General features: G+C 38.4%; 1 protein-coding gene and 1 long non-coding RNA gene across 8 annotated transcripts in view; one reads left to right on the top strand and one right to left on the bottom strand.

Annotated features, from left to right (window-relative positions):
- Nucleotides 1–1080, bottom strand: part of LOC130906343 (uncharacterized) — a 32022-nt gene extending 30942 nt beyond the window's left edge. Inside the window, exons 1-2 of the long non-coding RNA XR_009061309.1 lie at nucleotides 1046–1080; nucleotides 26–265 (exon numbers count right to left, since the gene is read on the bottom strand). This is a non-coding gene — a long non-coding RNA (uncharacterized LOC130906343). The remainder of the gene's footprint in view (nucleotides 1–25; nucleotides 266–1045) is intronic.
- The window catches only part of flrt1a (fibronectin leucine rich transmembrane protein 1a), a 144162-nt gene that overhangs the window by 70241 nt on the left and 61591 nt on the right, over nucleotides 1–12330 (top strand). The window lies entirely within an intron of this gene.

The following is a 12330-nucleotide window of genomic DNA, read 5'->3' as shown; positions in this document are numbered from 1 at the left end:
ACGACATTCTGACATTCATACTTACCCCAGCTACACTTCTGACACAAAAGGTCTCTTCCAGCACCTCTTGGTGAGTTTGTAGCTTTAGATCTCTACAAGTGCCAGTGGCGACAAGTTCAACACCTGTCGAACACATTCTGGGATAGGTGGCGGAAACAATTCCTCCCAACAATGCAACCACACACAAAATGGCAGACAGTTTGTCGAGACATCAAGCCAGGGAGTGTTGTTCTTCTCAAGGATGAGACTACTCAGTGCAGCATTTCTGAAATAAATACAGCAACACTACATTATTGCAACATTCTTGTAAAAAAAAAAAAAAAAAGGTGTCTTTCTTAACTCAATACGCGCTATTGACAACGATAGACATCCAATTCATTTAAACTAACAGGACAGGCTTTGGGTGCTCATGTTTCAGTGCCATTGACAGCGCTAGACGTCCAGTTAATTTTGAATGAACGAATGTTCATTCGCGCCCTGTCAGTCAAAATGAATTTGTTGTCTAGTACCGTAAATAGCAGCCAATGTGTTAACATAGACACTTTAATCTCGTGGAAAACTTTGATCTAGTGGAATCACGATATGTTGATTTGCCCTGAATTTACAAACGATAAGTGTTCCAATGCCCTTCTTTTGTCAAAGGTCGTAACTTTCTTGGCCAGAAAGTGAAGACATATGTAGAGACACACTATTATTGGCCTTCTGAATAATTTGTGTTTTATATGCTGAACCTCTGCTATTGTTTCCCTTAAGTGCTTCTCTGGGGTACGACTATGAACGATACTCTTTTGCAATAAGATCCTGGAGAGTAACAGCATTAGATTTAGAACAGAACTGACAAGGGTTCTGACAAGGATTCACTAAGAACCCAAATGCTCAAATGTTCCGTTTAAACAAAAAGGTTTATTAATCAGTTCATAAGAGTTCAAAAAGAGACAACAAAAAAATCACAGCACTTGCTGGATACAAAAAAACTGAGCAAAGTCAACAAAGTAACAAAAAGGCATTTGATCCAAACATAAATGTTAGTCAAGAAAAGGCTTACATGAGCTGCTAACATGGAACGTGGCAGGATACAAGACGAACTGACATATGGCAAGGTTAGATGCAGACTATATATATACATTGGATTACAGGTGGATGCGATCAGCCTGATTGGGAAGAGCAGGAAGTACAGTTGGAAACCAGGTGGAATGTCATTACCAAAATAAAAGCAGGAAATTCTGCACAAACAAAACACTAACATGACATCCTTTACATGACAAGAACACATTAGAACATAACATAAAGTAGCCACGACAAAGCCACCGTCATCAGTAGAGGTCGACTGAAACGGGATTTTCAAATGCAGATGCCGATACCAAAAAAATATATATATAATTCAGCTGATTGGCATGACCCAAAGCCGATATTTGAGGCCCATATACTTTTTTTAAAGCATGTAGATTTTGAAAGGATGCTTGCCATGTTAAAGCTAATGGTAAGGCGAATGCTACGCTAATGCTACGAGTTACATTTAGCGTGTAAGGATCACTCATGTAATGCCTTTAAAGGCTAAAACAACATTGCATATTCTCTCATGCAAGCTAAAAAAAAAAATCTTACAATATTTACAAAACAAGCAAGCCTGAAGCTTCCTGTAGCAGCCTTCCTTCAAGGTGCTGCAGGGTCCTTCCGGTGTCCTGTCGTCAGTCAGCGGTGGTCACAGTTGCCCACACAGATACCAGTTCAAAATCCTTTTTCATCAGCTTATTTTCTTTGTTAATCGGCCAACTGCTGATGTTGGAAATGAGTCCATATATCGGCCTGATATATCGGCCGACCTCTAGTTATCAGAATACTGTAATTTGAACTACTAATTAACTCATAGGCTGCCATTGACTGTGATAGATGAACCAGAGTTGCTTTAAAAATGAGCTGTTTTTTACCAATTATTGCACTTTGCACTTGTCTGAAACCAAAGACACAGACCAACAAAATTTCTACTGACGGTTTGGCTGTCATGTTCTTTCCTAAATTAATATTGGCTGCCATTGACGGCAATAGACGTCCAATCCATTTTGACAGGGAGGGGGGGAATGAATGTGATCATCAACGCAAGCCATCGCAGTTCAAATGGATGTGATGTGGCAGTTGTCAATGCCAGTGAATTAGTTATTTTTTTTAGCCAAGCCTTACAAATATTTAATACAATACAGTTATAAGCCTACTGCTCAAAAACGGAATTTATTATTGAAAAGCCAAATTGTAGCCACATACTGTATGTAGCTTCATGCAGAGTTAGAACAGTCAGACTACATTTATAATGGAGGAGAATAGGGGGGAGAGTGCTTACTGTACATAATGATTTATTTTTAGGCTGCAAAAACTTTCAACACACTGCATCTCAGGTGATAAACATTGTTTTCTCGCCTGCTTACCACTTAAGTCTGGAAAATTACTAGCTTGCCCTTGTCCTCTTATTTTTATGCCATTCATGCTGCAACACAGGAAAGATACGTAAAGATACTTTGTTAACAGAAAAAGATAAATTGACTGTCATCTTTATGAAAACTATGTTTTTCTGTGGGATTTTACTGCACATCATTCCCTAAATTGATTGTACCTAATTTTGTGTCCACTGCAGTAGACAATGCTGGTAGCCTTGCCAGTCTTGAAAAACAATAATCAGGGGTGTTTTGCAGCAAAACTGCATAGCAGCACATAGCAGTGTTAAAGTGGTTTCACCCTCCAGTCATTTACGTCACACTTAGATTTCAGTGGTCACTGGGATTGCTTTTTACGAGGCCACCGATCAATCCGTCCCGTAATTCAATCTGCCAGTCAATCATGTTTTAAATGAATAATTCACAGACCATCAGAGAAAGCTCAGTGAAATGGTTCACAACCCAGGCGCTGAACTACAATGTGCAATAAGGTCCAGATGGACCTAGTTCAAATGTATGACAGTTTAGCACATCCCTATGCTGACTCAAAAGAGCAATACGACAAAAAAAAAGCTATAGGAAATAAGTTTTTAACCTTTCTGAAAAGCTTGCAACAGCCACCACTAAGCCTGTCGCGATATGCAATAAGTCAAATTATCGCACGGTAAATTAAAATGAGGGCGGTAATTTTCCCGGCTGCGTTTGCGTGCATGTTCTGCGTGCACTTTGGCAGACGTGTGTGTTGATTTCATATGAGACTCCAGTTCCTTTCATAGATGTTTATTGGTCATCAACACGCCGTAGAATTCAAGTTCAGACATACAAAATAAGGAAACATATCTACTAGTATATTGAACATTGTAAAACACAAGCGTTGCTACATTGAGGCTAATGGACAAAAGACAATGTACTAAACACTTTAGCCTGCTATAAAACATTAGCAGTCCTCTCCAAATGCAAAATTGCAGTTAAAAGCATACACAGAGTTCAAGGGGGTGCCAGGGGGGCCCCCCCGCCGTGGCCGAAAAGTGTCATTGCATGTAATTGACTTTCCTATATATTATTTTAAATTTTAGAGTTTTCTAGTCTATAAAAGTTGTACAGGAATAAAACGAACAACAAAAATATATGAACAAAATAAGATATTTTAATAATGTGTCAAAATTATTTTTCGAACAGATCATGTAACTAGCACCTTAGACGGTCATTTGCTTTGCTTAGCCAAAACACCCGAGGACTGAAGAGGCAAGATGGATATACGTAATTTTTTCAAACCTAAGCTTTCAAAGTGACAAAAACTACTGAGCAAGAACCAAAGATTGAAAATGTGGAACATGAAACGTCAAAGAATGAAAATGATGAGCGGAGTTTCAATTTGCCCCACCAAAGACTCTAATTGAACAACAGAGCCACCACCGGTGTCTTGCCAATGTAGTTACCACCGTCAAAAATTGTATCCCCAAGTTAGTTATGAGTCGACTTAAAGTGCCTGTGACACGAAAAAGCATGTTTATTTCATAATACACGCGGTATTTTATGCCCCTGAATGATATGGGCCGCTTGGATGTGTGTGGAAGCGATCGCTTTTTTTATTTAGTTTTTTGAATCCCGCGCCATGAAAATGAGTGACTTCCGGCTTCGGTCTTGCATTGAGGAGGAGGGCGCTGTGACGTGTACGGTAGAAGACGTCCTCTTCACGCTACAGTGTACTGTTGTGTATGAGGGCGAAGGATTCAGCTGATTTTGCGGATTAATACGTTTATTTTTCGCATCACGCCAGCCAGAAAAATTATTCTGTATGAGGGAGAGGCGTATGCGCCTTTTTGGAGTTTCAAAAGGTTCCCATTCACCGTGGATATTTACTGTGGGACCATTGGACTTACGAGGAAGTGAGTAAACATCTTGCTTTGTATTATGTCAAATACGAATACAGCGATTACAAAGTAAACACTACAAACTTCCTTTAAATGAAGGACTATTTACGTTTGATCATTGATAGGCATGTAAAAAGCTCTGCTAATGCTCATTAGCAGCAGCACATTAGCTGCACAACAACTCCAGCCACCCTCCTCCGGGGAACGAACTGTAAATTGCTCTCCGCCGGGCGGTTTGCCGATCCGCGAAGACAATCGACAACCGGGTCGTCATGTCAAATAATCCAGGATAGTTATGTGTGATTTTCCGCTTCAAAGACTTTGAAACATCACTCACTCGGTTCGGGTTAGCATGTCGGCTAGCTGTCACGCCTTCTGGTTTGTTTACATTCTCCGAAGCCGGGGAAGGGAAATGACATATGTCCGATTTAGGTGTCATAAAATATCGTTCGGGAGGTGCGACAGTAAAGGTGAAGTCGACAGTTTTGACCATTATGGAGTAATTTTGCCATGTCGTCCTGAATAAATGCATTTTTATTATTTCATATTCCATTCAGCACAAGACTGTTATTTGTCATGACCATGCCATTTATTTAGCAATTGGGGAAAATACCTGGATGAAAAGAATATCCTGTAAAAATATTGAAATAAAGAGACAGAAACAATGACATTTTGCCGCTCTCTTCATCCCGTTTTCCTCGTTGTGAATAGTTCCCCCTCGACGGGCTGACTGGTCCTTCTCAAGCCATTTATATAGCTATTGGGGAAAAATACTTGGACAAAAAGAATATCCTGTAAAAATATTGGAGTACAGAGACTGAAACAATGATATTTTGCGGCTCTCTTGGTCGCGTTTTCCTCGTTCTGAATAATTCCCCCTCAATGGGCTGAATAGTAAAACCGATGAGCCCAGTCTACCGCTGACGTCATCCACCTGTTGGGGACGCTAAAGCCCTATAATGGTAGGCGTGGCTAACCGGCAGATTAAAAGACTCATTTCTCGTCATCTGTGCTTTCCTTAATTGTTGTATATAGTCGAATCGTCTCAAAATATGATTCTAATTCACATAATAATGCCATTTAAGACTTTTTTTCTCGTGTCATATGCTCTTTAAACAATTCATTGAAGCCAGAAAAGATCCACAGTTATATATTTTGAACATCAACATTTATTAAACTGGAGAAACTCCATACAGGACTTGAATGACAGTAATAACGGTTATAGGTCATCCTACGAGTAAAACAGTAAAACCTTGCCTTTCTTTTTTTTTTTTTTTTACGTTCAGTACGCATGTCATGTTATACGACATTGTTTTTTTTTTTTTTTTTTTTTTGGATAGATGGGCCATGTTTTAAAACCTCGTAGATAACTACATCACCAAAACATAGAAATCAAGCAAATCAGTGCAGCGCAGTGGCTCCGCCCAGGGGATACCATTTTTGACGGGAGTAGCTACATTGGCACAACACCGGCGGGCGTACCATATTCAGCGAAAAGTATAGCTGTCCTAAGCAGCCTGATTTAGAATTCCCCTCAAGAATGATGGGAAACAAAAAAACGCTCATTTTCAACTTCTTATTGTATTCTTGTAAGTTCATTTTATTGTTGACACTGCATTTCGGGGTCATCAACATGTTGTGCCCCACATGCCCCAAAAGTCAAACTCCACCTATCGTTAAACGGTGACACTTCAAACATGAAAACTCACTGGTTAATGCGATGAAAAAATAGACAAAGTATCTATTACTGACACCACATGCATGAGAAAAGAGAAGTGCACTTTTTTTTTTTAACAGAGTATAAATCTTATGGTTAGCGGCTTTGCGAATGTACATCCGGTGAACATTTTAAAATAAAAGCACGGCATGTTGTTCATGTAAATAAAGATTTCTGGAGTTAATCTCACATACTTCAGATTCTACACTAAGATTAGCTTTAAAATGACACCCATTATGAAAATTCTGATTGGCAATGAATAATTTGGCTCCAAATTTGCTAACATGAGCACTTTGCAGGACAAGATGACATTTTGGAGCAAATAAACATCTTTGATGGGCTCTAATTGGCAGAGAACCAAAACGGCATTGGGTTTCTCAACTATTTCATATCCTGCACCTAGCTAGCTTTCAAATGACTGTTTTTTTTTTTATTTTTTTATATGGTTTGTGTTGATGATGATGATGATGATGAAACTTTTTTATTTCGAGCATGCACACACAAAAGAAACAAAAAACATACAATATAATTCAACAAAAATAATTGTACTCGAAAGGGAGTGGGAAGAAGAAAAAAACTTATTTTGTCCCACCCCTGATCTCATTGTCCAGCATCCTTACTCGTGGGATACTCATGTCCACACAATGAAAAGAAGAAAAAAGGAAAAACAGACAAAAACAACTAAACCAACAGACAACCAACTAATGTTGGCTCATTCCCAAAAATTTCAATATTTACACCAACTGACATAAACAGCAACACACATTGTCAGCAAATGTCATTATATTGTGACCAGACCATATTTTTATACAGCGATTTAAATTTTTGGATATTCTGACACTGCTTGAAATGATTGTCTAAATTGTTCCAGAGTTTCACTCCACATACAGACACACGAAAACGTTTGCAAGTGGTTCGAAATCTTGGCAACATAAAATATCCAGAGCCTCGCAGACTATGGATATTCTCACGGACCTTAAATAGGTTTTGTAAATTTTGGGGCAGTAATTCATTTTTTGTTTTAAATAGCATTATAGCTGTATGATAGTTTACAAGATCTTTGATTTTTAATAGTTTTGAGAGAGCAAATAAACGGTGGGTGTGATCGAGAAATCCAACCTTATGTATGATTCGTACCGCACGTTTCTGCAATGTGACTAATGAATTGATGGTAGATTTGTAAGTGTTTCCCCACACTTCAATACAATATGTGAAATATGGGAGCACTAGAGAACAGTACAAAGTGCGGAGTGCACTGTCATCATTGTGTTTTATTTCAGAATAACAATTTATTGTATTGGAATGGGTGTTTTTAGGATATATTGTGACAAGTGGTTGAATTGGTTTTTTAAAAATTGACTAAAATAACACATATCGGCAATAACTTATGAGACAATATATCGCCTACTAAAACTTTAACGCGACACGCCTAGCCACCACTCATTTGCTGAGTGTTTTGTTTATGTTTGAAAATTACCTCTAATTAAAAAATAGCTGAGAGGATCACTCATGACCACCAAAAGTTAAGACTAAAGTGTAGAAAGTGTGAGTTTCCCTAGATCACACTTAAAAAAAATAGTACCTATTTTATTAGGGATTAGGGCTGCATTAGACTGCATAAAGGAGACAAGCTCAGCAGGAGGTCATACTCAGCACAAACAAGTCTTTATATCAGTGCTGAAGGCAAACAACTGCTAAATGTGTGTGATTAGCCACACTTTTATAGTCCTGTTATCATGAAGTAGAAAATGTATTCACCTAAGATAACTTTGTCCGGTCCTCGTTACAATCCAATATTATTGAGAGAAGAATGCAGAGGAAGCACTAACATTACTAAAGACTAGATTATAGTGTATATATTGTATTTTTATATTCAAGCAAATATGCTATTGACAATATCCTTCTTTAATGTAGCATGACTGCAGTTTTAAAACAAGTTTCATAATTGTTTATTGTGCACCAAATTTGCATTGCTAGACAGATAGTCTCATTCCAAATATGGGGGAGGATGAAGCTGTAAGAAAAAGATGAGCTTGTACACAGTGAACACTTGCAAGAGGATTGTAATGTGCTGTGTCCAGCTTTTATATGTCAGTGTTGCAGAACCGAGAAGCAGCACAGTACCCACAGTTCTTTCAGTCATTTCTCAATTTGTCATCACAGAATAGCATACATACAGTACATCAAGTAACAATTCGATTGCTTTATTCACTTACTGTAACTGACAGTTATAGAGATCAAATCCATTTCAACTGGGATGGCTGGCATTTGAGTGATCATGTTCAACTGCTACTGTCAATGGCAGCCAATGAGTTAAAGTATGCGTTATCGTGAGAAATAAAAAAAATCCAGTGATTTTATTTTTTAAACCTTCATAAAATAGTCGTAGACCGTTAGATTTAATGCACTGATTGTGATGGAAGATCAAATGTTTCTGGGGGAAATGAAACTCATATTTCTGTTTAAAAGTAAGAACATTTAAAAAAAAAAAAAAAAAAAAAAAAGCACTTAAGGGATTGGGAGTAAGCTGCATAGCCCGGAAAACCGCTCAACAGTGAGGCTAATGAAATGGGGAAAAATGCCTCCTTTTGCTTGATGCATAAAAGACCGGACTCTAGAACAATAGATGAAATTCACGTGTTCCGATGATTGCAGATTGACTTTTGTGCTTGAATGATAGGGATGTCTGGTTAAGAACATAGAAAGATTAAGCCCTTTATCCATCGTGCCATGTTCTTACGTCTCCCATAAGCACTACATTTGCTAAATCCGATGAACTTGATACTGTAAGATGGAAAACTCAGCTGGGATATTGGCAAATGGTTACATTACGTTCTATAGGTTGTTTAGGAAGTTCTAATGAGCAGTTTGCATTCAGTAAATGCATTTGTATTAGTGTTGTCAAAAGCATTGATACTAAAATGTTGTATCCGAATACAATATTAGATTGAAAAAGTATCAATACAGGTAGTCTCCAGGTTACGAACGAGTTCCGTTCCTACGACATAACCCGAATTTCCAAGTAGGAATTAACTATTAACTATTAACATGTATTATACGTCATAATAATAAAATCAAGTAAAAAATAAGATATTTTACTTACCAACAATGCTGAGAGGTGGCTGGACGAAACACTAAACCAGGGGTTTGCAATCCAAAATGTTGAAAGAGCCATATTGGACAAAAAAAAAAAAAACAAATACGTATGTCTGAAGCTGCAAAAAATTAAAAGCCTTAAATAAGCCTAACAATGAAGGCAACACATGCTGTATGTATTTGTATCTGTATGTAGCTATATTAGCATGCTATCAAAATGACTAAGTCGGCTAAAAATACATAATGAGCCTTCATGATTTAATGTTTATTTTCCCTGTAGTTCATCCAACGCACCGCGTGACTACTCTGTTGTATGATGCCACCTCAAGTTTAACTTCATTACATTATTAATGAATTGTTTCATTGCTTTTATGATATTATAGAAATGCAATAAAAAAATCTGATTATTGATGTCGTTTTTATTTTGAGGTTTCGGAAAACAACAAACCAGAACGTGCATAACATACCTCTTATCTCGGCATGCATTTGATTTTCCTTATTATCTCGGTTTTGTTTTTGAAGTCTGCAAATAGGTGGTCTGCTATGTTGATGAATGTCTCCTTCATGTAATCACCATCTGTGAATGATTTTCCACGCTTTATTATCTCCCGGGTTGCAACAAAACATGCAGCAGTGGTGGAGTTTGGTGATGCAATCCACTTCTTAAATCTATTTTTGCGTTCCTCTATGTTCTTAAGAAGTAATGGAATCACACTTTTTCTCTCACTCCCAACTTGGTACTCGGCTGCCGGTTTGTTTACAATAGCCACCTGCCTGGCATCCCGCCCTGATAATAGAAACGTGTATCGCAGGCTATGACGTGAATCTTGGTTGACAGAAATGTTGAAATTTAATATTTATTTTACACATTTTTACAGCATTGGAAAACGTTAAGAATGTTTGTGCCATTTTTGTCCTCCTACTGAAACCATATCAAAACAAAAAATATATTTCCCTTAACCATATTTTTCCATTTTACACACATTTTTGAAAATGCTCCAGGGAGCCACTAGGGCAGCGCTTAAAGAGTGTGTTTCTCAAAACACGGGTTGCCGACCCCCGCACTAGACCCTTTCAAACATATGCTGAACTCTGGTTAAATCCCTGGATTTAAACGGGTAGCCCCTATGTCTGAGAGCAATTTCCCAGGTCAACTGGCATGGACATTAACCGGATTGCATCCTAGTAAAATGTCCGGGACTTAACCGGGACGCGGCATGTATGAAAGCAACCCGCGAAGGCCTATGACATTTATATAGGGCTGATCGTCATTTCCTCTTCCTCTTTCCTTCTTCACAGTAATACAAAAAGACATAGCATTTTTCGACATGGTAAACTGGAAATAGAAAAATTAAACTGGAATATAACGAAATTAAATTGCTACTGGATCTTAGAGCCAAGGAAAAGACACTCCATCGTCCATCTTTGGAAATGTGTGGTTTATTCTGTTGCCCATACCGAACAAAAATGACATAACTTCCGGGTTATAAGAGAGAGTGCTGAGTTGCCAACACGGTACAAGTCTGGAAGTGTCAAACCCGGGTAATTCCCAGTACATCTACTCATGTCTGAAATCCATGAAACGGGTAAATCCCGCGTCACATTACATGGGAATTTAACATGGTATAAGTCTGTAATGGGCTACAGTTACATGACCCAAAAAAAACAAAATAAACAATGGAGACAAAATGCCAGACGAGAGGTCGTGACGTGTCGTAACTCAGGGACTACCTGTACTTATTTGTTTTTGCACAACCGTAGATCATCAGAATTTTGTTTTCATGGAGTAAATTTAATATTGCACTACTTGTTAGATTTGAAGCTAGGTTTATGTACTGTACACCTTGCGTGAAGCTATATTTATGTATACCTAGCTTGGCTTAAAAAAAAAAAAAAAACACGCGTAACTTTTTGGGTGGTTGGTAGCTGCTCCCCTTAGCTGCTGTAATAGCAAACTACTTTATTCAGGGTCAAACAATAGGATCGGAGGGGTCAGGAAAGCAACATAGAACATAGAATAGAATACATAGACTACATGGGGGCCACATGGCCCAAGACAAAGGAAAGGCTGACTAGAAAGAAGTTATCCTACCCGATGACTAACTATCATAAGAAAAGCATTAAAGTTAGCTGTATGCACAACAATTCCAACTCTACTCCTGATAGTAATGGAGAATAGTTTTGCATTTTCCTTGTCAATTCATTGGCTGCCACAGACGTCCAATTCATTTTAACTGGGATGGGCGACTGAATGTACATGAACGCGATGTCCAGTCTACTTGAAATGGCAGGGCTGGCAACAAAGTAACTAATTGCCACCCTCCCTGTTCAATCATTGTTTAAAAATAACATTAAATTTTTATTTACTGTGTATGAAAATTTTTCGTGAATAACATTATTTACATGTCGACATTGTGTTTTAAAAGGTTTATAAATATTGATTTTGTCATATTGTTTGTCTATTACTTGCAAGAAACACACCCTGCCTTTGTTTTAAAAGACAACGCCGCATCGCGACACGGGATCATAACAGCCATAAGAGCCTGTTGCACCATCCACACTAGATCACATTACAGCAATGCATCTTGCAGTGTGGCCGTCCTGTCAGGGAGCTGTAACCACCATCCCAGATGGACGGGCTCACCGCCGCTACTCATTTCCTCCCCCACAAGACACCAACACCTCTTCTCCCTCCCTTCGTCCCTCAAGCAGCACTCTCCCTCTTTGTCTGCTTCAGACTTTTCGCTTAGTGAAATGAAGCGATGCTCATTGGCGCTGAGAATGCCTTGACGCTGTTTAATATACAGATGTCAGTTGTGAAATATGTATGTGCGCATAGTACAATGCGTTGTATGATTCATGAGCTTTTTAGAAAATTGCAGTAAATACTATAGCCAGATTTATTTTTGTGACATAACGAGAGATTTGGACCCCATTTGAAATATGATTCTCGTGCTGTTTTTCAGTGGGTCAATTACAATTTGTGCTCCACTGAAACCCACATCAGTATCGGCACCGATGCAACACTAAAATTGGTATTGGGGAGTACTAAGAAATAATGTGCCGATGCTGCACTATGTATACTCCTAAAGATCTTGTTTCCAATCGCTGGTTGCCTCACCCAAGATGGCCGCCAGCTATTCACGCCGCTGTAAAACATGACACGCTTGTAGCCCTTCCTAAAATGGTGATAAACGCCCAGTCGTTTAATGTCAAA

The sequence above is a fragment of the Corythoichthys intestinalis genome, chromosome 18, assembly GCF_030265065.1.
Source record: "Corythoichthys intestinalis isolate RoL2023-P3 chromosome 18, ASM3026506v1, whole genome shotgun sequence".
NCBI classification, from domain to species: Eukaryota; Metazoa; Chordata; class Actinopteri; order Syngnathiformes; family Syngnathidae; genus Corythoichthys; species Corythoichthys intestinalis.
This window is presented reverse-complemented; position numbering and strand designations above follow the sequence as displayed.